Source organism: Myotis daubentonii, chromosome 10 (genome assembly GCF_963259705.1).
Source record: "Myotis daubentonii chromosome 10, mMyoDau2.1, whole genome shotgun sequence".
NCBI classification, from domain to species: Eukaryota; Metazoa; Chordata; class Mammalia; order Chiroptera; family Vespertilionidae; genus Myotis; species Myotis daubentonii.
The window spans coordinates 57,857,643-57,885,546 of NC_081849.1; the positions used below are offsets into that span (position 1 = coordinate 57,857,643).

The 27,904-nt window shown below is 39.3% G+C and overlaps 1 long non-coding RNA gene across 2 annotated transcripts; it reads right to left on the bottom strand.

The window, feature by feature from the left end:
* Nucleotides 1-27,474, bottom strand: LOC132211502 (uncharacterized). 2 transcript variants are annotated; one of them, XR_009447463.1, is made up of 5 exons: nt 26,887-27,474; nt 17,983-18,150; nt 2,282-2,428; nt 1,208-1,289; nt 1-637 (listed from the first exon to the last, which is right to left on the bottom strand). It is a non-coding gene; the product is annotated as an uncharacterized LOC132211502 (long non-coding RNA). The 2 variants fall into 2 exon arrangements; XR_009447462.1 differs by lacking the exon at nt 2,282-2,428 and having other exon boundaries at nt 26,887-27,467.
* Between the last annotated feature and the right edge of the window lie 430 nt (nt 27,475-27,904).

Genomic DNA, 27,904 nt, shown 5'->3' on the forward strand with positions numbered 1-27,904 from the left:
TTCATCATAAGCAAAGCAGTTCAGTTTTCTAACAAATACCTTTGATTGTGCAGGATCCTGTTGATGACAGTCACTGTTCTTGAAAGAATTAGATATGGTCAATATAGGTCAACTATAAAGACATGAACTCATTTAAGGACAACAGTGGAACAATTATTCAATGCAAAGTTATAGGTAATAAAATACATTGGTCATAACACAGTTATTTATAAAATAGTTATTTATAAAATATTTAAAACTATTTATAAAATAGTTTATGCTGTATATCAAAGTGTTTTTTTTCCATGAAACAATACTTCATGCAGAATAAATCAGGATGTGGTGCCAAAATTTGAGCCTTGAGAAGTGGCTGAGTTTAAAGATCTGGGGACAAAGATATGTGAAACGAGACATCTGGATATATAGGCAAAGACTAAGGAGGTCGATGTCAGGGGAGCCAAGAAAGGAGATTTTTATTTGGAAAATGAACAAAGAAAACCTGCATCTCCAGAAAAAGATTAGAAAGCTCTGAGGAAGTAAAGAATCATAAAATGCATGAAATGGAATTGCCAATTTATTCACATCCTCACTCAGGTTTGAAAAGAAAATATAGCCTCTTCACTTCTCTTTAACAACAGATCATCTTGATGATATAAACCTAAAACCTAGAAGATAAAAGAAGAAAAGTCAGCTAAATCCACTAACATATTAATCTTCGGTGAAAATGAGCGGGATCTTAGAGGCTCTCTTATTCATCCTTTTCAGAAATGGTTTTTGCCGTTTTGAGGCACGTGATTGATTTGACCTCGATAGAGACTGTGGGCAGGGTCGCCCCTGAAAACTCTCAGAACCCTGTGGAGAGTGCTGGCCCGGGCTGCCTCCTGGGCCAGTGGAAGGACGCCCCGAGCATCTGAGCGGTGCAGGCATCTGCTGTGCGAGCCTGAGCTGGGGGACTCAGGGCCTGAACGCGCTGGACTTGGTCAGGGCAGTCATCTCCCTGCTGACTCAGCCCCCCAGTAAGCTTCGGCACCAGATTACACAGCTACCGAGCCTTGGCTTCGGAGCTCCACGGAGCAGCCCACAGCCTAACTCTCAACTTTCTTCCGCATTCCCCCTTAGGAAAGACAGGCACTCGTAGGTCCTATATATGACACTCGGGAAGCAGATGTAGAAGAAAGCCAAACTCCGGTGTTCTCTCTGCCTAATCACTCGTCAGCACCACATTTACCTGCCATGTCGGGCCCAGATTGACAGGAGACTTTTGAGAGCATCTCATCCCTTCACACACCTTTCCCCAGTAGCACTTCAGCCTGGAAAGGGGAGACATAGACATGAGTTTCTTTATGGCTTCCTCTACCTTCTCTTCCCATCAACCCTTGGAACCAAAAGGGTAAGACTTTCCTTCTTCCTCTTTCTTTCTGACTAGAAATTTTTTTTTTTTTAACTCTATGATCAATCTTGCTAGGCCAGTTTCTAAAAGTTTTCAAGGGAAAAATATAAACGTTTAGAAAATCATTTCGAAGTCTAGCTTTTAATCCAATGTCTGCCTGCTTATTGCCTTTGGGAATACTAGTATCTTTCTTTTTTCTTTGCCTTTCTACTGCAAATCTCCTAATTTCCCCTAAATTCACAAGTGTGTCTAAGGAAACAACCATTCACAAGGAAATGAAAAAATCATAAGGACATTACATTTCTCAAAATATTATATCCAGTATAGTCTTATATAATGCTAGTCTTTCTCTAATAGTGCTTCTGTGCTTCATGACATTTTTCTTAAGAGAACACGGAAGTTTGATTTCTAAACTTTTAATGCCCTTTCTTTTTTAATACTTTATATTTTAGAGCAGTTTTAGGTTTATAAAAAATTAAAAAGAAGTACAGAGATTTCCCATATAACCCCTCTGCCTCCACGTATGCCTACCCCGCTCCCCTTTATCAACCTCATACCTCACTCTCTAGGATGGTACTTTTTTTATTGAGGCTAAACCTACATTAACACATCATAACCACCCAAAGTTCGTAGTTTACATTAGAATTCACCCTTGGTATTGTACTTTCTATGGATTTAGAGACAAATGTATAATGATATACATTATAATATTTTCCTCGCCTTCTCTTTTCATTATTTTTTCCATGCTTATATTTCTTTCTTCCTGGGTAACTAACTTCTTAGTTTTCTGATGCTATAGAAACATAATGTTTACTTTTACTTACTAAGTTGTTCATATTAATTTCTGCCTCTTAGACGAAAGCTACCTGGGTTTGTAAAGCTTCTGTACCATATACACTAGCATTTAAATACCTCTTTGAGCTCCATTGTGTTTATGTATTTTTTATGGCACTTCAATTCACAATGGTGATTTTAATTCAAATATTTGCCTTCCAAGGTGCTGGTTCCACCATATATAATTCATATCATACCCTTTTATAGAACACTGCCTGGTGTTATCTGCGAAATTAAAAAGGATGCCTTTTATTTTCCTAATAGTATTTGATTATATTTACCTATTGAGGTTTTTTTTTGATAGTGAAAAAAACTTTAGGCATGTTTATAGTAATGTATCTTTCATTTTTTCTGAACTCATTTTAATAGTTGGTAGTTCCACTCCAGTTGTTTTTAAACACTTAAACTACAACTATATTTTTGGCAGGGGAAAAAATTTAAATTTGAGGTTAAACACTGCAAACTTCAGAGTCAGTGAACCAAAAATTCAACTGTGTGACTTAATCATTTAAAAAGTGATAGACACTGTTTTGACTACAAGTACTAGTCATACCAGTGGGAAAGGACATTTGAACTAGAAGATAGAGACATAAACTCATTTTAATTTCTCTACCTCTTCCTTGATGGTTTTTATCAGATTACCATGTAGAGCAACTTGCCATTCTGTGGTTACTCACTTCTAAAATTGTAAATGTCGAGAAGTACCAGATATCACCTTGGACTCCAAAGTGTGATTGTTTTGGGGGTATGTGGTTTCATACCCAAGTGAATCATTCTGCCAAGAACCTTGAGAATGTCAATCTAGTCTAGACATTTCAATCTTAATGACTGATACACCAGCCATGGCAGAAGATTATATATCTTTAGAAAGAGGATGTGGGTGTAAAATAGTGCAAATATTAAATCCACGAGACCTTGAGTAGTCATTTCCTCTGCTGAGCCTTTTCATTCCTACCATTATTATTATCACTTATATATCAATAACTGTTCATCAAGTGACCGAATATCTTTTAAAATAATCTTTGCCTGTCCTATTTGTATTTCCAGCATGTAATATGATGCCTGCTTTAGTAGCTCCAACAAAAATCTATTACTGAATGAATAATAACTTCAAAGGACTTACAGGAAAGCCATTGTAAATGCTTTCTTATACTTTTATTCAACTCCTCTTTTCCTCAATCTTTTCTCTAATTCCTAATGGCTTCTTGGAATTTGTCACTGATTTTCACAATATTCTCCTACTTTATCAACTGGCAGATATGACAATAGCTATGAATAATGATGTAAGTGTTTTTTTTGTTTGTTTGGTTTTTTTAAAAATATATTTTATTGATTTTTTACAGAGAAGAAGGGAGAGGGAAAGGAGAGGAATAGAGAGTTAGAAACATCAATGAGAGAGAAACATCGATCAGCTGCCTCCTGCACACTCCCCACTGGGGATGTGCCTGCAATGAAGGTACATGCCCTTGACCGGAATCGAACCTGGGACCCTTCAGTCCGCAGGCCGACGCTCTATCCACTGAGCCAAACAGGTTAGGGCAATGTAAGTGTTATTGTTATTTTTGAAATAGGGAAATCAAGTTTAATTGCAAGCTATTACTTAACTTTGGGGGAATATCAGTCAATTTAGCATAAATAAATATGCTAGACATGGTCATAGCAATTAAAATAAAAGTTTTGAAAACTGGATGGTAATATTACCCCATGCTACTTTTTGAAGCTACAGTCTTTAGAAGGTTTTGAGAGCTTGGAATCAGCTGGTAAATGCAATTTGAATCCAATAGAATCTCATGAAATATTTAGATGAACATGATATAAAAGTATCTATGCCACTACAAAAAAAATAAATGTATGTATTTTTTCTCTTTAGTGAGAAAAGGGATCATTCTCTGTGCAATAAGAATAGCAAATTCTTTTAGAGTCACCAGGGGTAGCATCCCTTAGAAGGATAGATATAATGGGAAGTTCCTCTTTGCCTGGGAGAGAATTATGTGAGTATCTTTTGGGTTTTGAGAACTGAAAAGAAAAACTGCCCGTGGATTTGGCTAAACCAAAGTCAGGGCTGCTATTTAGGTGATATGGCCATATCGGTTGTGAAATTATAAATATTTCTGTTAGTGAGTATATGGTTGCTTCCTGCTTTCTTTGCCCGTTTCTTTTCCTGGAAACAGTAACCCTCCTTACAATCAAGCCACGAACTTCAGCATGCCCAGTGGCCTCCAGGAATCTTCTTCAGTTCTAGGTCTTGCTTTAGTTTTGATTCCTATGGACCCACAAAATGTCACCTGCTGGGGGATTTTGAGTGTAGGTCTGCCAATTAAAATGGGGTAGAATCCCCTTCATGGCAAACCTGAATGAGTGTTTGTTCTAGTACCTAAGATAACAGGCAGAGCAGGGGACCCAGCCCCTGGCTACTATGCCATGTCCACACCTCAGATACAGCTTTACCCATTTTAACTCTAGTACTCCACTAGAGGGATGCCATTACCACCCAGGTACTCAGACATAACTACCATCACATTCTGAAGATACCTGTCCCCACAAAGCCACACCTTATGCCCATGGCTTTGGTCTATAACATACGTATTCCCACAGCTTAAGCTTTACACTTCACACCCACAAAGGTACAGGGAGTAGAAAGATCTTCAATCTCAATGGTTGAGGTGACTTTCGAAAACATTCTACAGTGCATAATATTGAAGAGACATCTGTCCCATTCAAGGGTATGGAGTGCTGATAACCTGGCCCACAACTGGCTAAGGCCAACCTTTACTGTCCCACCAGAGCAATTCTTTAGCAGACTGGGCATCAAGACAGGAACAAGCTAGTCCACACTGCACCATGAAACACACAAAAGCACCAAAGAATATGTACAAGTAAGACATATTATTTCTTCCTGAACTCAACTTACATAAAATACAAATAAATAAATAAATAATAAATAAAAGTGCTCTTATTTGAGAGAAACTTTTCCCCCCTCCTCTTTAACATTTTATCAGCTTTCTTTTGACAAAAGGTCTCAAGAACCTGTTGCCATTTTTTTTTTCTGGTCCATTTTTTCACTCTAATGCCTATGTCTTCTTGATTCTTAGCTCCTTATTTTTAATCAACCATTGTAGACAGAACAATGGTCTCCCAATTCTGTCCATGCTCTAATTCCTGGAACCTGTGAACCTATTGTGTTACATGGCAGAAGGGAATTAGGTTGCAGATGGAATTAAGGTTGTTCACCAGCTGAATTTAAGAGAGGAAGATTATTTTGGATTCTGGATTCTTGGTGGACTCCATCTAATTCCAGTCCTTAGCAGAGAACCGTTCCTGGCTATGGTCAGAGAGAGAGAGATGATGATGGAATAATGGCCAGAAAGATGCTACTCAAAAAAGATTTGACTCACCATTGCTGGCTTTAATGGTGGAAGAAGTGGGCCATGAACCAAAGAATCTAAGCAGCCTCTAAAAGCTGAAAAGGGCAAGGGAATAAATCCTTCCCTTGAAAGCAGGATGGGGAACATTGGGCCTGTGGGCCATATAAGGCCCAAGAAAGTATTTGGTCTGACCCTGCCATGGAATTAGAGGTGAGTTAATTAAATGTCTGACCAAATATAGCGGGCCCACAAATGATGTTATAAATATCCAAATGGTCCTTAGCAGAAAAAAGGTTCCCCACCCCTGCTAGAAAGGCATGCGGCCCTGCTAACACCTTGATTTTTAGCCCAGTGAAACCCATGTTGAACGTCTAACCTATAGAACTATAAGATGAAATTTGTATAGTTGAAGCCATTAAAGTTTGGTAATTTGATACACTCAGCTATAGAAAACTAACTTACTAACATTCCTCCCCCCCAAAAAACCCAAAACTAAATAAGAGATGTTTATGATAATGACACAGCTCTCTCGGGGCACAATTTCTGGAGCCAATATAAAAAACAAAAACTCCCCCTCAATTCCCTTTCAGTTTGAGAGATTTTAGCTTCGTTGTTGGTCTCAGTCCCACTAACAAATTTTTTCTGAAGTTATTAAGAAAACCATCAGGGTGAGACATGCTTTAAGACACAACAGAGAACTGTGAGGCCCTTTGATGCTCTACAAGTCATAGCGTGAAGTTAATGTTCCTAAAAGAGAAATTCACACTGTCTTGTCCAGTTCCAGTTCTCAACATCTATCAGTTGGGATTTCCCCATCACTAGTGAAACTCATCTGAGGCCTTAACTAGAAGCCCATCAGCTGTGAGGACTGGCTGCCACCGCTGACCACCTCGGGGGATCACCTGTACAGGGGCCCACCCCACAGAGCAGGGCTTCATTAGGGCTCTGGTGCCCACTGAATCTGCCCCTTGAGTGTGTCCCTGGTGGAGGTGGTTGGTGTTTGGGGATGGTCTAAAGCTGTCCATCTGGTGTGCTGGCTCTAGGGCCTCCCAGAGGTGCAGGCCAAGGTCAGCTGCTGCCTCTCCCTTGTCCCACAGTCCCTATGAGTTAGTTACATAGGGATCATGCTTACGTTACAGGGCAGCTGTCAGGGTCAAATGAGAATAATGGTGAAAGCACATTTTAAGCTGTAAATTAGCATCTGTGTGAAAGTTGTTATAAATATGGCCATTTGCATCCCACATTAGATTTTTAGCTCTTGTAGGTAACTACTCCTGTAGGTAATAACTGACTTAGTACTACTTCTCTGATATTATGGCTAATAATAATGCTATTTACAAGAATCCTAGGAGCTACTTGATAGGTAAAACATATTTAAAAAATCAGTGACTGCTTGGAAGAAATTTTCATACCCTTTAACATTCATAAAATCCATAATGCATGAAGTTTTTAAGATGCATTTTTTTTTTAACTAAAGGAGGTGAAATGAAGGAAAATGGAAAAGAGGATGAAGAGAAGAAGAGAGAAGCTTCTTTTGTTTATTTTTAATTACATTGGTGAATTTTGTATTATGGATACCTTTTTGTTCTTTACAGGTGATAGTGTCTGAGAAGGAAAAGAATCAGGGAACATAGATTTTGAAAGCTAAAAGTTTTCTTTTAATCATACACTTCAAGCTCTTTATTTCACAGTTGAAGAAACAGATGTAGAGATGAGGCAGGAATGGCATAGCAATTTAAAATTTGATATTGGCAGATTAACTTTTTGCTAAAGGATTTGCAGTTATCTTCGAATATGGTGTTCTTCTAGAAAATCAGACACTGCTGCTTCTGTTTCTTATAATGGTATCCTTATTTCCTAGGGAGTCTCTCCAATGTGATAGGAAGTGCTTTTCCGAAAGCTATGAATAATAGCCTCTAGCTTTGTCAGGCGCTGTAACTACAATGCAGGGAACAATACCCCAGTTCCCTAGTGGAGCTAATGAGCCTCCCAAGGCTACTAATTTGCTATGATGGAGTAGTTCAGATTTCAGGAAGATTAGATTCTTCTTTATTATATCAGTGCCCCTTTATTTTGTTAACCTAATGCCCCTAACATTTCCTGCTATTATCCTACTTTCCTTCCTTCTTTCCCCTATGTCCTTAAATGACTCCTATATGTTTTACCAGCTTTACCTCTCACCCCTTAATTTGCTTTTTTGACTGTTTTCCATAAGCCAGTATTCCGAGTGTCAGGGACTTCTCTGCTAGACAAATTTAAATGTCTTTTCTTAATTTTCTCCTTGATTTCTTTGTCATTAAATTAAACAGGTTTGGCTATTGCCCTTCCTTCATCACTTGAATTCTGTAATTCTAAACAATAAACATCCTGACCACCCCTCCAATTACACTTCATCTTTCCATCTCTTTCCTGCTGACTGTTTTTCTCACTGTTTTCTTTCAACACATTTATCGATGTTGATGGCCTGAATGATCACATCCATGTTGATGATCCCCAAATCTTGGTGTCTAGTCCTGATCTCGAATGAATATTGTAATTTATAATTTCAGTTGTTCTTCTCTTAGATCTCCTGCCATATCCTAATTTAACATATCTAAAACTAAAATTATTATCCCCTTTCCAATACACCATTAAAAAAATGAAACTACAAATGTCTAAATTTTTGCACTTCAAGCATGTAGTTAATTTTGTTCCTACTTTAAAAACATATTTGAAGAACTGTGGATTATTTTATTATTTTTTCTGAGTTTTCTTAGTGAATGCCTTTATTTCTGTATGTGCTGTCATCAGATATAGAATGTGTCCATCCATCCATCCATCCAACAACCCACCATAATCCCCTGGCTAATTTTCCTCCAGACAAACCTACTTGTAAGTGGTCTGTACAAGCAACCTTCATTGCCACGTTTTATTGGATTAGTATACAAAGTCTTCTGGGGTATATCAAGTAGTTCCACTTCGTAGCATTGCTAGACTTCACCTGATTTTAACCTGACTTTATTCTAAATTAAGCACCACACACCCAACTTTTATGTTACAAAGGCTGAGAACAGTACAGTGGGAGACCAGCCTGTCATTTGTTCTTAATCAGGTTGGGAACCACTCAGGAATAAAAAACATGGAGAAAAATGTCCACTCACAATGCTAGTTTATTTAATAGTTTTCTGATACCAAAGTTATCCTCACTCATGAGAACTATATATATATAAAAGCCTAAGCGACCGAATTGAAGCATCCATCTAATCTAATAAAAGGGAAATATCCAAATTGACTGCACCTCCACTAGACCCTAAGCCACACCCACCAGCCAATCAGAGCGACTATATGCAAATTAACCCAACCAAGATGGCGGCCGGCAGCCATGGAGCTAGAGCAAGCAGGAGGCTTGGTTGCCCCGGCGATGAAGGAAGCCAAGCTTCCCGCCTGCCCTGGCTAGCTGTGGCGTCCATCCAAGGCAACAAAGTTTCAATTATAGAAGATAAATAAGTCCCAGATACCTGCTTCCAGCTGCCTCCACAGGGAGCTTGGGTGGCTGGGGTTCTGTGACAAGCCTGCAAACAGCCATCAGCCCCTCACCCAGACTGGCAGGGAACCCCAGTGGGGACCCCTACCCTGAAGGGGCTGTGGCCAGCCTGAAAAACAGCCATCAGCCCCTCACCCAGGCTGGCCAGGTACCCCAGCAGGACTCCCCACCCTGAAGGGGGTGTGGCAAACCTGAAAACAGCCCTCAGCCCCTCACCCAGGCTGGCCAGGCACCCCAGCAAGACCCCTACCCTGATCCGGGAACCCTTCAGGGCAAACCAGTTGGCCCCCAACCATGTACCAGGCCTCTATCCTATATAATAAAAGGGTAATATGCAAATTGACCCTAACAGCAGAAAGACTGGGAATGACTGGTCACTATGACACACACTGACCACCAGGGGGAAGACGCTCAATGCAGGAGCTGCCCCTGGTGGTCAGTGCACTCCCACAGGGGGAGCTCTGCTCAGCCACAAGCCAGGCTGAAGCCTGCCAGTACAGCGGTGGTAGTGGGAGCCTCTTCCGCCTCCTCAGCAGCGCTAAGGATGTTCGACTGCAGCTTAGGCCTGCTCCCCACTGGCAAGTGGACATTCCCCCAAGGGCTCCCAGGCTGCCAGAGGGATGTCTGACTGCCAGCTTAGGCCCATCCCCCAGGGAGCGGGCCTAAGCCAGCAGATGGTCATCCCCTGAGGAGTCCCAGACTGCGAGAGGGCACAGACTGGGCTGAGGGAACCCCTGAGTGCACAAATTTTTGTGCACCGGGCCTCTAGTCTTATATAAAAACTGCTGTTTGAAATTTTAGCCCTGCTAATTTGGCTTCTGTAAATGCTTGCTTGCTTAAATAGTGAGGGAAAAAAGACTACTCCCATTCCAGAGAGCCCATAAACCAGCCGTGGGCAAACTAAGGCCAGCGGGCTGGATCCGGCCCGTTTGAAATGAATAAAACTAAAAAAAAAAAAAAGACCGTACCCTTTTATGTAATGATGTTTACTTTGAATTTATATTAGTTCACACAAACACTCCATCCATGCTTTTGTTCCGGCCCTCCGGTCCAGTTTAAGAACCCATTGTGGCCCTCGAGTCAAAAAGTTTGCCCACCCCTGCCATAAACTATGTCCCAGACAGAGTTATCAGTGCTGGTACTTGGCCGGGACTTGAGATATGGTCTCATGGCCCCTTCCCAGCATGCAGGCCTTCTTTCTCAGAAGGCCCAGAAGTCTCATTCCAAATTTGGGAGACAAAGGACTGGAAAAAGTATAAATAGTGAAAGTTTCCTTCATGTTGGGGGGCTCAGAATTTGAAAGACACATTTTTCTCTGGGCCTGTGCATAATCATAATTAAAATGTAATTTCCTTTCTCTAAGTGTGGCTTGGTTTTTCTCTGGTCTTCCATAACAGAATGACCAAACAACCATTTGACTGGTTGCTATGACATGCTCTGACCACCAGGGGGGCAGACACTCAATGCAGGAGCTGCCCCCTAATGGTCAGTGCACTCCTACTGCAGCAGTGCCACTCAGAAGACTGACAGGTGCCAGACACCAGGCTCATGGCTGGCAAGCTCGAGCCTCTCCCGCCTCCATGGCATCATGCTACTGAGTGGGAGCAGTGGGGATCGGGCCAAAACCAGCAATCTGACATCCTCCCCCAGGGGTCCCCGATTGTGAGAGGGCACAGGCCAGGCTGAGGGACCCCACCAGTGCACAAATCCGTGCCCCTGGCTTCTAGTTAATTCATAATATCTAGTTGTCATTTCTAGATTTTGCCAAAGAGTTACTTCCCTTTATGTAGTACAGCTTCCAAGAACATAGCATTTGGTTGCTCAACTCAGATCAGCTAATTTCTGTGCCAAATGTATGCATCGTTCTGTGGACTTTATAACTGCAATCTTTTTTTTAAGAACCAAGTATGGGTAATCATCTCAGGGGATAGGTATTTATATTGTAACCCTAGAAAAATGTTAGTAATCTATTATTTTTTTTTCTATAGATTTTAAATCCTATTGTTTCATAAGCACATTGGTTCTTCAACTTATGGATTCATTCATCTGAGAAATATTGAGCTACTACTATGAGATGCCAGGTCCTTTGGTCCTGAGAATAAAATGTTAACCATGATAGAGACAGACTCTGTCTTCGTAGAGTGAGTAGTATCATGATAAGGGAAGTACAGAGTTCTGTGGGAGCATACGGTATTAATATTACCATCTCAATTCCACCCACTACCTGGCAGTGAGATCGAAATAAAGTTGCTTAACCTCTTGAAGACTCACTTCCTCATATGTAAAATTGCGGCCAATAATAATACCTGCTTCGCAGATTTGTTATGGGGATTAAATTTTTTTTAAAGTACTCAGGACAGTGCTTAACACATAATAAGCACCCAATAAATGTTAACTGCAATAATAAAATACCATGAATTTTATGTTACAGCACCATTTTACTGTGTTCATTTTCATTTCAACCTCAAATTATTTTTTTCTTAATTCTCAACAGCAGTAATTTTTACTTCTGACTTAGTGCTAATAAATCTTCGAAATGTCCCTTTATTAAATTCCTCAGGCATTCTTTTACTCAAAAAATATTTATTGGGTGCCCATTCTATTAGTGTCAGACACTAATAATAGAATACCTAGCACAACCACTAGGAACCTTGCCCTGAGGGAGCATATAGTCTCCTCAGACAGATGGGCATTGAACAGATCATCCAAGAAGTGTAAGATGACAAACTGTCTTAGCACGTACATAAAAACATTTAAAGATAAAATATAATGGTCTTTTATTAGAGGAAAGGCAATGAAGACTCAAGCTATGAAACTGAAAATAAACTTGTTCCAATATCATGTAAATGCATGCTTTCTTCAGGAATCCCAGATCCCTAAAACAAGCAGAGAAAAGATTTACCTTAAAACTCCAGAATACTGTATTTCCAAAAACCTTCTGCCTCCTTGTTCTGTGAGGTAACTGACAAAAATACTATTTATTACAATTTAAAAATGGGGTATGTCATATATTAGCATTTCAAATAGGGTCATATTCTTTAGAATAGTACTTATGCTAAACACTATTTATTAGAAATGCACTATTCTATTTCAATCTAACAATGTAATCTGCAGTATGCATGTTTATTTTGCCAGTGAAGAAAAGTAGGTACATTGAGGAATATGCTGATGCGTTATTTAATTTGTTTCTAGGCCCTAGTGCAAAGTCCTTAAGGATGTGGACACTGGAATTTATCTTAGTTGTAAGACCTGAGCTGATTACTTAAATTTTTAGTGCCCAGTGTCTTCATTACTAAAGTGGGGTTAATAATAGTATCTTTCTCAAATGGGTAGAATAGAATATGGCACATATTGAGAACCTAATAATACTAATGATTAAATGTTAGCTACAGGCTCTGGCTAAGTTTAAATAGAGAAAAATGAACTATTTGAGACCACATAGGGCAGTGATGGCGAACCATTTGAGCTCGGCGTGTCAGCATTTTGAAAAACCCTAACTTAACTCTGGTGCCGTGTCACATATAGAAATTTTTTGATATTTGCAACCATAGTAAAACAAAGATTTATATTTTTGATATTTATTTTATATATTTAATTGCCATTTAACAAAGAAAAATTTAAAAAAAAATGAGTTCGCGTGTCACCTCTGACACGCATGTAATAGGTTCGCCATCACTGATATAGGGTGTGATTTAGAGTGACCAGTTTGCCTGACATAAGTCTTTCAGTGCTCACAGGACAGTCCCAGACAAACAGGATAGTTAGTTACACTAAGTCTAAATTCACATATATAGTAGACACACAGGGATCGTCCCCTGGTTCCATGACACCACTGATCTGACATAGGGATGACTACTATCTAAATCACATGGACCAATGATGAAGGTGGTGATGAATCAAGAATCATAATAAATATAATTTGGAGTGCCTAAGGTTCTTGAAGTTTTGTTCTTGAATTTTTTAAAAAAAATATTTTATTGATTTTTTACAGAGAGGAAGGGAGAGGGATAGAGAGTTAGAAACATCAATGAGAGAAAAACATCGATCAGCTGCCTCCTGCACACCCCCTAATGGGGATGTGCCCACAACCAAGGTACATGCCCTTGACTGGAATCGAACCTGGGACCCTTCAGTCTGTAGGCTGACGCTCTATCCACTGTGCCAAACCGGTTAGGGTTTGTTCTTGAATTTTGAATTGGAATTTTGAATTTTTCTTTAATGTTTTTCATGGCCCACAATGAAATGCATGGGTCCTCAAGCACATCTGAACTAGTCACAGGGGAGATCTGCCTTTTGAGTCTTATTAAGTATGTAGCCTTCTGATTCGATTCTACTTAAAAAATAGATGAAAAAGAACAGAATTTAGCTCTCATTGTTTAACAGGTGCTTAAACAATGAGAGCTAAATTCTTGAAGAGAGAAAAGTTGAGGTGAGAGAAGAACCACTAGTTTGATCTTTAGCTAGTGCTAAGAGCAGTAGCATCATAGTAGGTAGAACAATAGAATGAGAAACAATGCTAACATCAATGCCTAAATTCTAGCATTCTTGTTTATTTTCTCTGTATTTATTTCTTACTAGAGGCCCGGTGCACAAAAATTTGTGCACTCAGGGGGTCCCTCAGCCCGGCCTATGACCTCTGCAAGCAGTGTGGGACCCCTTGGAGGATGTCCACCACAGTGGGGACCCTCACCCCATGGAGGTTTGGCCAGCCTGGGAGAGGGGCTGATGGCTGTTTTCAGGCTGGACACACCCCCTTTAGGGTGGGGGGGTCCCCACTGGGGTGCCTGGCCAGTCTGGGTGAGGGGCTGAGGGCAGTTTTCAGGCTGGCCAAGCACCCTGGCAATGTAAGCTCCCAGCCTCTCCTTTTTTTCTTTTTTAATTCTGGGATTTATTTACCTTCTATAACTGAAACTTTGTTGCCTTTAGCAGAGGCCTGCGGAAAGCTTGGCTTCCTCCATTGCCAGGGGCAACCCACTCCTGCTCGCTTCAGCTCCGTGGCCACGGCTGGCTGAAAGCAGGTATCTGGGGTTTGTTTACCTTCTATAATTGAAACTTTGTTGCTTTCAGTGGAGGTCAGAGCTGGGCCGCGGCAGGCGGGGAACCTTGTCTTCCTCCATCACTGGGGCAACGAAGCCTCCTGCTTGCTCCAGCTCCGTGACTGCCAGCCGTCATCTTGGTTGGGTTAATTTGCATATAGTTGCTCTGATTGGCTGGTGGGCGTGGCTTGAGGCATAGCAAAAGTACGGTCAATTTGCATGTTTGTCTTTAATTAGTATAGCATTCTTCTCTTGGAAGGTCTGCATATTATCCAAGTGTCTTTTCATCTCATAAATCTTGAATCTCTTATCTTCAAGCAAATGTCTAGGAAATGTAAGGTTCTCACAAAAATAAATAAATAAATAAATAAAATGTTGAATTGAATATCCGTTAAGACTGATGAGATTTTTTTTAAAATATCCTTTTTATACTTTCAATTCAGTACCTATTGCAAAATTACAGTTCTGTTTAAAGAGAATTGGACAGTTCCAGGGTTAGCTGTCACACAGATGAATTTTCAGGTTGACATTTATTCGCTCTAACATCATAGGCACCCTTGACAGATCTGGCTTTGAGATGTGACATTGCCAGTTTCCTGGGCTCATGCTCTGCTATGGACACAGTTATTGCCAATTGTTGTAATGTTGATCAAGGCAGCTACTGTATTTAGCAACTGTTCCAGTAAATCATTCTCCAGCTGTCTGGGAGTCACAGCCCATAGTCTCAAATAGATATATCTGTCATCAGTTTTATTAGCTTCAGGTTATATGTGTCATCTGTTGGTTTGGAGTGTAGTAACTGGTATGGGCAAATGTTTTTCTCAAAATATATTTTTTAAAAGACACACGATTCCCAATTTGTTTTTGTTCTACAAGTGCCAAATTTATAAACAATTTTGTATTTTGACTATATAATCGATCACATTTTTTATTTTGTATCCCAGAGTCTAACTGAGACTATTAGAGATGTATAGAGGCCTCTGTGCCCTGTATCATTCCCTAGTTGCCCCCTGAGCATGTGTTCTGTGGAAAGCTGCTATGGAGGCTGGGCGAGCCTCGAACTGTTGGGGAAACTGCTAGATAAATCCGTGGGAGAACATGGCTTTACCTCTGCAGCAGAACAGCTTGCAAACTCTCTTCCTTCCTAACCTCTTTCCTAATTTGGTTTTGGGACACCTCAAGGGTATACAGAGTTTGTATCTACAGAGCAGACTGTCCTAGAAATGCTGCCTTTCAGTGGTTTAGGGCAGAGAAGCAAGGAATAAAGGGTGGGGATCCCCTGTACTTCACCATGTTGAGAAACATGGGTCAAAAGAGGTTATGTATTATCATGTAACTCATTTTCTGGAAGAACTTACTTTATTTTCAAGATCTAAATCAGTTGCTCCCTGTTCTCCTGTAACACATGCTCCCGCCATAGGGCTTGAATGTAAGTAATCAGAGGTTTACTGATCTTTCTCCATTCCTAGGTAAGTCCCTTGAGAAGAGGAGCTGTTAGTTTTCTAGCATCAGTGATGATAGTGCAGTGGCAGGTATTCAATAAATGTTTATATAATGAATAATATTTCATCTTTATCTGCTCAGGAAATTGATCATCTCTGTATAGAGGAAACCTCAACAGAATATACCTTTAATATGGCCATTTTCCCTACACACATATATACTTTAAATAATATAATGTAAATGCTCCACAAAATGAGAATTACAAAAAAAATTATTCACACTTATTATATTATTTTCACGAAGTTTGTCTCTAACTCTTTGACAAGCTGATACAAATCTGAAGAGAAAATTAGTTGTTATAAGGGGATGTGAGTAAGTAATATTTCCTAACTTGGTATAAGAGTTGTATTGTGCAAGAAATAACACTTCAGCTATGTCAAAATAAAAAAATTAGAGGAGGCTTGGAAGTGATATGAGAGGATTCATGAAACTGTTCAAAAAGAAGATGAAAATGATTAATATTGGAGGGAGGGTGCAACACAATTCAATGGGGGAAAGAATAATCCTTTCAACAAAGATCCTGGGATACCTGGATATCCAGATGCAAAAGAATGCAGTTGGACCCTTACCACACATCATGCAAAAAAATTAACTTTAAGTGAACCAAATACATAAATGTAATAACTAAAACTATAAAATTCTTACAAGAAAATATAGGCCAAAGCTTTATGACTTTGGATTTGATGGCTTCTTAGATATGACACCAAAAGCACAAACAGAAAAAGTTGACCAATTGGACTTCAACAAAATTAAAAACTTTTGTGCATCAAAGGACACTATTAAGAAAGACCCACAGAATGGAAGCGAATATTTGGAAATCATGTATCTGATAAGAGTCTAGTAGTCAAAATATATAAAGAACTCTCAATACAACAATAAACATGGGCAAAGAATTTGAATATAATTTATCCAAAGAAGATATACAAATAGCCAATAAACACATGAAAAGATACTGAACATCATTATTCATTAAGGAAATGAAAATCAAAACCACAATGAAATATCGCTTCATACCTCCTATGATGGCTATGGTAAAAAGAACACTAAGGTGTTGACAAGGGTATGGAGAAGTTGGAACCCTCATACATTGCTAATGGGAATGTAAACGGTGTAGTCTCTTGTAAAACATAGTTAGCATACACCCAGCAATTTTACTTCTAGATATAGACCCAAGAGAAATGAAAACATGTGTCCACACAAGAACTTGTACATGAATGTTCATAGTAGCATTGTTCAAATTAGCCAGAAAGTTAAAACAATCCATCTGTCCATCAACTGATGAGTGGAATGAAATACTGATCAATGCTACAACATGGATGAAAACATTATGCTAAATAAAAGAAGTTAAACCCAATCCCATTTATATGAAATGGCCAGAATAGACAGATCTTCAGAGGGAGAAAGTAGATGAATAGTTTTGTAAGAGCTGGCAAGAGGGGGAATGGAGATTGACTGCTAATGAATATAGGGTTTCTTTTCGGGGTGCTGTAAATGTTCTGGAATTAGATAATATTGATGGTTTCATAACCTTGTGAATACACTAAAAACCACTCATAGGCTTTTAAGTGGTGGATTTTATTTCATTTTTTTAAAAAGGTACCTGTTTCACAGGATTGTAAGACTAAATAAAAGTATGTAAAATGCACAGGGCTATTATTGAATAAATACTAATTTTCATTTTTTATAAAAATGGATTAAATTGGAAATATAGATTTTATTCATTTTTGAAAATTAAAAATAATTGCAGTTTACATAAGCTATATGGAAAGTAAATGCAAATGTGTTAAAACTTTTTTTTAATCAAAAGCCATCTACAGAGCTTATGTAAGACAAATGCCCACTTTATCAGCATTTTCCTCATTAGTGCACTTTGTATTACATAAGTGCATTGAGCTGTTTGTGCCTCTTAAAAATATCCATAATAGCTTACCCAGATTGGCTCAGTGGATAGAGCGTCAGCCGATGGACTGAAGGATCCCAGGGTTTGATTCTGGTCAAGGGCATGTACCTCACTGCAGGCTCAATCCCACCAGGGCGTGTGTGGGAGGCAACCAATCGATGTGTCTCTCACATTGATGTTTCTCTTTCTGTGTCTCTTCCTCTCCCTTCCACTCTCTCTAAAAATCAATGGGAAAATATCCTCAGGTGAGGACTGACGAGACAGACAGATCCCCTTTACCAGCTGCTACACCCAGCTGCACCCATGCCCCTGAAGCGCTGAATGTTGGCTTGCGTGGCTCACTGCTTCCCCTTTTCCTTAAAAATTTTCCTGTGCCCTGTGGAAGCCACAGCCTCCGCATCCTGGAGATTATCCTGCCTCATGCCCACCCTAATAGCAGCCAGACTTCTTACCTCAAGGTGGGACCAACTCTGTGATTCAATTCATGCTCCCCAGTCACTGGCTGAAGGGGGGTCCAGCTGCAGCCACACTCCTGGTTAGCTCCTTGTCCTGTCCTCTCCTACTTCTCACATCCCTTCTCCTGAGTGCACTCCCTCTGTGAAAGCTCTTAGGAATGTGACCTAAGATAAGATGAAAAATAGTTTTCTCCTTGCAAATATTTTAGGAATAATAATTACTTATGAAATATCATTTAAAAATATACCCAGCATGTCCTTTTGGTTTGAGGTAATTTTGTTAAATTTTAAGATGTGAACTGGAATCTTAGAAAATCTGAATCTGAACTAAATATGCCAGTGAAATTTTAAGAAATTTAATTAACTTTCCCTGTATTCACTGCTTTCAGATCATACCCAGGGTTCCTCTGACCTTCTCAAGCCTTGTGTGCTGGGGTAATGCCTACTCTTCAGGGATCAGCTTGTCCCTTCGGAACCCCTGATTTTAGATTAGGTGGCCTCTGTATGTGCTTTCAGAGTATCTTGTACTTACCATACCCCTCAGACTCATCATACTCCCTGGTGATTTCCTGCTCACTCCCCTCATCCTGCATACCCTGTAGGTTTTCTGGATGTGAAAAGGCAAAAATCATGTCTTCTTCTTTATGCTGTTTCCACTACTCGGTATTTATTTGTTGCAAGTATGCATCCTATATGACTATCAAATGAATAGTATACTGTGCCATTAGTGAAATGATCTGGCTTCAGCATGAAAACTAAATTACATAGTTCATCTTGAATGACAAGTAACATACCAAACTTGTTATTGACATCTGAAAAGCTGGACATTGTAGCTGAGAAAACCTATGAGTGACTGAACCAACAATTAAACATAACATGAATGTAAGTTTTAGGATATTTAACACCAACAATAAAATGTTCAATATTAATTCAACACATGTTAAGTACTTAATATTTCACCAGCATATTCTTCAATTTCATGGGAAATATGGATCATTAGTGAAAAAATTATAAATAATATAAGACATGTTAATATGAAGAACTTATGGAACAAGCAAGTACTTTTTGGGATTGATGGGTTCAATTGGAGTAAGTAGAGAGTAGGTTTTTCAATTAAACATGAGGATGAAGAGGGAAGTATGAATTTGACATATTCAAGAAGTCATAAGAAAATTGGCATGGCCCTGGATGGTGGTTCAGTTGGTTGGAGCATTGTCCTGTAGGCCAAAAGGTTGCAAGTTCTATTCCTGGAAGGCAACTGATGGATATTCTCTCTCACATAGATGTCTCTCTCTCTCTCTCTCTCTCTCTCTCTCTCTCTCTCTCTCTCTCTCTCTCTCCCCCCTCTCTCTCTCCCTCCCTCTCTCCTTTTCTCTCTAATTGGTCTGATTGAGTGGAGGCATGTGTTATGTAATGGGGAAGATACAATTAGAAAGTAAAGTTAAAGTAGTTGATGGGGTATCTTAGGATAGCTATTTCAAATTGATTTAATGGACAAGAAGCAATTATATGTTTTTGAGAAGGGAAGTGGCATATCCTAATATATAAAAAAATAGGGGCTGTCATGGCAGAAACAACTGGACAGACAACTGAACAGCAGGCTGTGTGGGGTGACAAGACCGGCAGAGGGATTAGTAAGAGACAACCAAATGACTGAACAGCAGGCTGTGTGGGGTGACAAGACCGGCAGAGGGGTTAGTAAGAGACAACCAAATGACTGAACAGCAGGCTGTGTGGGGTGACAAGACCAGCAGAGGGGTTAATGAGAGACAACCAAATGACTGAACAGCAGGCTGCGTGGGGTGTCCAGGCCAGCAAGAGGGGGCAGATGGGGGCGACCAGGCCAGCAGGGGGGGGGCAGTAAGGGGCAACCAGGCTGGCAGGGGGGAGGGCAGTTAGGGGCAACCAGGCTGGTGGGGGGGTGGTTGGGTGTGACCAGGCCAGCGGGGGGGGGGGGCAGTTAGGAGCAATCAGGCCGGGAGGCAGAGGTGGTTAGGGGTGATCAGGCTGGCAGGGGGGCTAGCGAGGGGTGATCAGGCAGGAAGGCAAGCAGGTGAGCAGTTAGGAGCCAGTGGTCCTGGATTGTGAGAGGGATGCCTGAGTGCCGGTTTAGGTCCGATCCCTGGGCCTAAACTGGCAATCAGACACCCCCTGAGGGATCCCAGATTGGAGAGTGTGCAGGCTGGGCTGAGGGGACAGGGCCTCTAGTGTATTCAGAACAAAGTATTTTCAGAACAAAACTTGTAGTAACATTTCAGATGGGATGGGGAAATTTGAGGTAAGTCTGAAAATTAGGAACTATTATATTAAGGTTAGAATTTTTCTATAAAGAAATTATAGGTGAAATTGTGAAAGTAGGGTTTATTTATATATGTGCAAGTAAATAAATGAGTTTTTATCCACAGACTACTAGAAAATTCGATATAGTTTATTCTGTCCAATATTTAAAATTATGTTAGAAAGTAATGGGGTCTCAGTGTAAATCTCTTGTTTTCTGAATTCTCCTCCCCAGGAGAACTAAAAGGTGTTCATCATAGTTGAGGCTCAAATGAATTTAAGTCCTAAGGGCCCAAAACTAGAAAAAAAATTCTCAAGGAAGAAAAGCCAGTGGAACAAGTTCTTTTAGGAGAAGCAGAACAGGACCCAGCACAAGTCGAAAGGGCACAGAAGAAGACACAAACATAAATGGAGACAGTCGGGAGCCAGGCTGAAACCAGAGAGCAGAGAAGCCTCGTCAGAAATAACTGATCTGAAGAGCTTTGGCTCTCTAATGCGGGTTGGGCACGTGGGCGGGTTTAAAGGCAAGAAGTCTCTTGGCTCCACGGATCTAACAAGTGTTTCTGAAAAAGAAAAAAAAGACAAAAGACGATTAGAAAGGATTATTTTATTCCTTTAGAAAGTAGGAGCTCAGAGAACACAAAGCCGAATTTTTCCAAATCTACTCAAAATCTTGACCGACATGGAGCTATGTTTATCTGTCCATTTCCTTATAGAATTTGCCTTAATGCTTCTAATTATTGCCATCATAAAAAAGGAATATTAAGGAAACATAAAATTGAAGTGATAACTGTTCATTTTAATTACAAGAAAGGTATCACCCAGCTGGTGTATCTCAGTGGTTGAGTGTCCACCCATGAACCCAGAGGTCACTGGTTTGATTCCTGATGAGGGTACATGGTCAGGTTGTGGGCTCAATCCTCTGTAGGTGATGTGCAAGAGGCAGCTTTATTGATGATGTCTCTCTCTCATCAATGTTTCTATCTCTCTATCCCTCTCCCTTCCTCTCTCTCTCTAAAGATCAATAGAAACATATTTTTAAAAAGTGTCACTGTTAATTCATGGTAATTTTGGGGAACAAGAGATTTGGAATATCTATATACCTATTGAATATGCAATTGCTTTTTCTGAGTTATTTGCCCAACAGAACCAGTACATTACAAATGTGTTTAGACCATTATTATCTGAATAAAATTAATGACAAGAAAATACCATGAGGCGATTTTGATAGCTGCTTGTATCAGGAATGCCCATCTTTCAAAAAAAGAGGAAACAATATTAAATATACTTAGATACTTGGGTTTGGTCTTCTCAATTTTATTCAAACCTGTGAGGTGTGGATAAAATTTGCACATGTGTGTGTCACCTAGGGTTCACTACAGGAAATAGAATAAGCTCCAGGTACTTTAAGTAGACAGAAAGTTCATAGAGAAAATTAAAAGCTTAAAAAATAATTGGAAAGGCAGAGAGTGAGGTTCTAGGGTGAGTGTCGAGGACAGAACACTGCAGAAATGACCTATTGGGAACTACTAAGTCAGAAAGGTGAGGAATCCAGAAGTTACTACTGTCCTGTCAAGGGAACTGAAAAAAAAAATGCTGCTGCCACCACAATAGCCTCTCAAAACCCTTGAAGTTGGATGCTGGAACCTGTCACATAAAACTGGTATCTTCACAATCACACTTATTAGCAGAAAACAATGCAGGCAGCAGGAAGATGACCTCCACTTGACTTTTGCTTTCCAAATCTCAGCAAGTGCAACCAATTGGTTGAACCTAATTTACATCTGCAACTTTAATAGCACAGGAATCTAGGAAATGCAGTTTTTAGCTTCCCAGCTTCTGCAGTGCAGAAATGTACACTCTATAGAGGAGAACGGTTGCCAGTTGGCCACATCCACCATACTGTCACTCAGAGAGTAGAAATTTCTTATCCAAGGTCATAGAACTAGCGAGTGCTAGAGCAACAAACTTGGATTCCTAGATGTTGGCCCCTTGCCCAGTGCTCTTTCCACTACATCAGTCTACAGCACTGATTACTCTCAGAAGACATTTGCCAAAGGAGACATATTTTCAAATCTTGTGCTAATTATATTTTTCACTGAACCATTAATTCAGGCATCTGTGAATACTGTTACCTTTTAGTCTTATGTCAAATCTAGTTCTTCTTCCAAACTCAGACTTAATCTTATTTTACAGTACTTACAGTTAAACCAACACTGCAAGGGTTTAATACCTTTGAGTATTTTTCTCAGCAGGCTTGCTGCTTAATCCGTTTAATGTCAGAACACAAACCTTCTTATTCAAAGGGGGGAAGGACATTATTAGAGACTGCATTAGTGGCTTTCTTTCTGCTGGATAGAACCTTCCAATGTGGCAACATTTGTGCTTTATTATTACTTCAATTTGTGTTCTGCTAATCATAAAAAAGGAAAGAGTTGGGATGCCAAATCCTCTTGAATTTTAGACATACATAAAAGAAAAATAGAAGAATGAAAATTCTCTTTATATACAATCTAAAGCACTCTAGCAAGATTCAGATTGGTGTTTTTCTTAATATAAGTGTATGCTGACTCTTTTTTGTTTTGTTTTTTGGTGTGTGTGTTTTTTGTTTTGTGTGGGGGTTTTTTGTGTTGGTTTTTTTTGTTGTTGTTTTTTTGTTTGTTTGTTTTGTTTTGTTTTGTTTTTGTGGTGGATGTGGTGGTAGTGGTGGTGACCGGCTTTAAAAGATCATGTTAAACATTGGCATAAATCTGTGTGCTCATAACATCTTAGTTTAAATAAATAAATATGGAAAATACATTATCTCACAAATATTTGAGAACCCTGAACTATTTATATTATAAAATAATCTGTTTGGTACTTCTTTCAATGCCCATGTACTCCAAAATAATTATTTGATTTCCATGCTTTTTTTTTTTTTTCAGAAGCACATCTACTCTATCTGATTTTTTATTTATAGACTGAGATAATCAGAATGGATTCAACCCAAAGCAGGGACTAAAAGAATGTAAGAAATTGGTCCAAAAACTGGGAATAAATCGAATCCTTCTAACGCATTTCCATCAGGACTCCTTGGCTGTAAAGGCAGATGGGAAGTCAATCTATGTTCAGGCAGGAAAGAGGCTCAAATAAAGTTTAAAGTTTTACAAGGGAAATTCTTCCACCCTGCCTTAGGAGGGAAGGGTGGAGAACAGGACACTCCACCCTCAGCTACATCCCCTTGATTAATTATGTAACCAGATCTCCTTTATCATTATCAACTTACCAATCAGGTAATGGCAGATTTTCCCAATGCTTTGTATAGAGTTTAAGTAAGGAGTGTCCTGAGACCCTTACTTACTATACTTGTTCTGCATAGCATTGATGTGAACAGATCTAACTGAACATTTTCCCCAAGATTTGTAAAAAGCTACTGCTTTAGCATGTATGATTTACAGATATAAATACTGGTTATGGATGCATTATAAAAGTTTACCACAAGTCAAGGAGTATATTATATGCAAGCAAGTTGATAAAGAAGATATTTCAAATTTACAGTTTTAAGAATAAGTAAAAATATTTATAAGGTATTAGAAACTATTAGCATTTTAGTCTATATAACTGACTGGTGACTACAACAAAGTGAATAATTTGTGGTTAGTATAAACCAGCTATATTTTTAAGATGCACAACTATCTACACATATATTCTTCAGCCACAGATGCTGAAAATGAGGGTTTGGGCTTCTAAGTTTGTTTTTAACCTGGAGGAGTGCAGAAATCTCACTTGAGTTGTCTTTCACTCATCATCCATCTGTTTCCTGGAATACCAAGGGTTAGAGCAAGTTCTAAAGCTTTATCTTATGTAAGCACTGGGTGATTAATATACCAGACCTGGCCCCACCTCTCAGTGAAACAGTTATCAGGCTTCAGATAATGATGTTGTCTCTGAATTTTTAAACTTGAGGGTAAATGGCGATTTGTTTTCACTCTTATTGTTTTCTCTTTTTATTGGGAAAAATGTCAACATATGGAAAAGTTGAAAGAATAATACAATAAATACTTGAAAACCCTTCACAATTGTGTATGAATGTATAAATATACGTGTGTGTGTGTGTGTGTGTGTGTGTGTGTGTGTGTGTATCTTTTGCTAGACCATTCTTAAGTTACCAGTACCAGGATATTTCACATTTAAATGTTGCAGCATGCATTTCCTGAGAATAAGAATTTTTCTCCTATATGACCACAGTATAATACCCCCCAAAATCCTAATACCCAGGCCACACCCTATATCAATTACATCAAGGTCTCTGGAAGGCATCATTATTTTTTAAAGCTCCCAGCTGATGTACAACAAAGTTAAGCCCCACTGTCTACAATTGTGAAAATTCAAGTTAAACATTTTCAAGAACACGTTTTATTTTTTAATGTACATAAGAATGTGCTAGTCTCTTGAACAGATCTAAATTATAGTTTTCAAATCAGTGTCACAATAATGTACTTGTCCTTAAGTTTTTCATATTATGTTAATGTAATTTTATTCACTGAGGCCACACCAGCCCAGCTTTCTTTTTAAATATTTCTTTAATATAAATGTATTTGAACTTTACTTTAGTTTCTTCTTCATCATGATTTAAAATGCATAAAATAAATTTTGTTATGTGGATCCTAAATACCTATATATAGATAAAGCTAAAAGGCTTTTATATGTACAACAATTTTATACATATATATATTATTTGATAAAATGGTTAATAAATCACTTTATCTTAGTATGTGAAACATAAAGCTTCTTTGTAACATTTCTTATAATCAAATTTCACATTTATAATAAAAAGGGTCCAGCAAGCAAAAACCAGAATGAAGGGGTTAGCTATACCAAACCTCCCCAAACTTTTCCAGCTCATGGCACTTTTAGTGTTCCAGTAATTTTCCATGGCGTGGCATGCTGAAAGAAACACAAATCAGTACTACTCACTAACTAGTTATGTCCAAACTTATTATATATGTCTATTCTTTTTTTAAAAAATATATATATTTTATTGATTTTTTACAGAGAGGAAGGGAGAGAGATAGTTAGAAACATCGATGAGAGAGAAACATCGATCAGCTGCCTCCTGCACATCTCCCACCAGGGATGTGCCCGCAACCCAGGTGCATGCCCTTGACCAGAATCGAACCTGGGACCCTTCAGTCCGCAGGCCGATGCTCTATCCACTGAGCCAAACCGGTTTTGGCGATATGTCTATTCTTACAACTTAGTAGCTGTTTAAAAAAAATAATACACATACATTTTTTGAAAGTTTATTTCATTCTTAACAGGATATGCATGTCTGGTTGGCACTTTATAACTTCTCAGAACCTGGAATTGGATTGGAAACCACTACCCTTGTTTCCTGTTCTGTGATCCTTGTGTTTTATAATAGCAACTTACAAAAACCCAGCCTCACAAAGGTGTGATGTCATCAATGGGTATGATTTAATGGTGAGCTTCTTTGAACTACCTGGAGCTAATGACTTGCATCATTTTTAGCGAATATCATTGGATTGCCCTTGAAAAATTTAAATGTCCCAGGATGATGCCCCTTGGTGTTGGCTGTGGCACCTTTGGAGTGCCTCAGTACACACTTTGTAAAGCATTCTCTAAAATATCTATAATAATAAAAGGGTAATATGCTAATTAGACCAAATGTCCTTCCAGACATCCTTCCTTCCAGACAAAGTCGCAGTGGGCGGGGGCCACAGCAGCTGTGGGCAGGGGCCGGGGCCAAGGCCTTGCACTAATTTCATGCATTGGGCCTCTAGTTGACTATACTTATAATGTGTGAATCTAGTATGTAAAAGAATATGAGTGAAATAGATCATTCTGAGGGCCTGGGGTAAGGAGCTGCAGGATTGAAGAGGAGATAAAAATTGTGATAAATGTTCTATCTGCATGCAATACCATTTCCTCCCAACTTTACTTAAATAAAAATGCCTACCCATGCTTCAGAATTCTGCCCAAGCTCGTTCAGGCCAACCTCCCCTAACCAAGTCAAATTCACCTGTTCTATTCTCAGAGTACTCATTTTCTAGCACTTATCACAGTTACAATTATGCATTCATTTGCATAGCTACTTAATCCTTGTGTCTCCCATTGGAATGTAAGCTCTAAGAGGGTAGGAATGTGTCTGATACTACCATTGTTTCCCAGTGTTTGTGGGCTTGCTACTCCATAAACACTGAACTCCCCTGTATGCACTGTCGTCTTTGGGAAGTTGCTCCATCCTTTGCCTTACACTGAAAGCTGGCTCTCTCTGAGGCGATCATTGTCCTAACATTTGGGACGTTCTCCCAAATGGTGCCTAATTATTTTCTCTCATCACACATCCACGACATAGTGTTGATGTCCACCTGGTTCCCTGTTACCATTCCCAGATCCCCTTTACTTTATAGTTTGCAAAGTTAAAATATAAAACAAACCCATCAACCATAAAACACACCTGTTTCTTTGTAGCTCATGCTATAATACTCGCCCCCCGCCCCCATCACAACAATTTTGTCTTTCTGATCCTAAATTCCCAGCCTATACATTTCATCCACCACCGTCCTTATCCCCAGCTTCTGTACAGCAATGCTCCTCAAACTTGATGTACATTTGACTCACCTGGGAGATCTTGTTAAAGTTAGACTCTGGCTTGGTAAGGACATCCAGAGAAGTTGTGGACCACTGTGAAGAGTGAAGCAATAGATGACCTATTTCTGCTTTATGTAACCTACTAAAGTCCTGATTTCCTGTTTGTGCTTTGGCACCAATCCCTCCTGTCTTCCTTGCACAGCAAATCTCAATTTCTCTCCTCTCTCTCAACTGCTTAAGTATATCACCCACTAAAAAAAATAAAAAAAATAAAAAATAAAAATTAACTCTTTACGCCCCCTAGCTACCATTTTAGGTCCCTCTCTTTCACAGCCAAAGTTTTCAAAAGAGAAATTGTGTTTGCCAACATCATTTCATCTCTACTTCTATCTGAATTGCAGGTCCATTCACCCACCAAGATAGAGTCACAAAAGTCACCAATGACTCCATGTTGAAAAGTCAAAACATATATTTTCAGTTCTCATTTTATTGGAACCTCTCAACAGCATTCAATACTGTTAACCACTCCTGACATTTCTCTATCTTGTCCTCTATGCCACAGTAGCCCCCTTATTTTCCTGTTACCAATCTAGCAACTCTTTTTTGTTGGTTTTGCAGGACCAACAAAAAGTAATGCATTATCTCCTATCCACAGATTAGATATAACATATTAAAGTTCTTTTGGGGCCCAGTCTTTCTTTTTTAGTATATATTCACACCCTATAACTTCGATGCTCTTGCCACCTAAATGTAAATGACTTCTGAATCTGTCTCCAGCTTATACACCTTCTTTGAGTTACAAACCTGTATGTGCTGTGGTCTACTTGACACTGTCTCTTAGATGTCTCATAGGTAAGAAATCCAAAGCTGAGTTAATAATTTCTCACCAGTACATTCCATTATCACATAACCAGACATAGTCCAAAAAACTTACATTTTTGACACCTGCCTCTGTCTTCACTATCATCTATCTGCTCCGTTTTCCAAGACCTCCCAAATACCTTTGGAATCTATTTAGTTTTCTTTATCTCCACAATCACCTCCACCT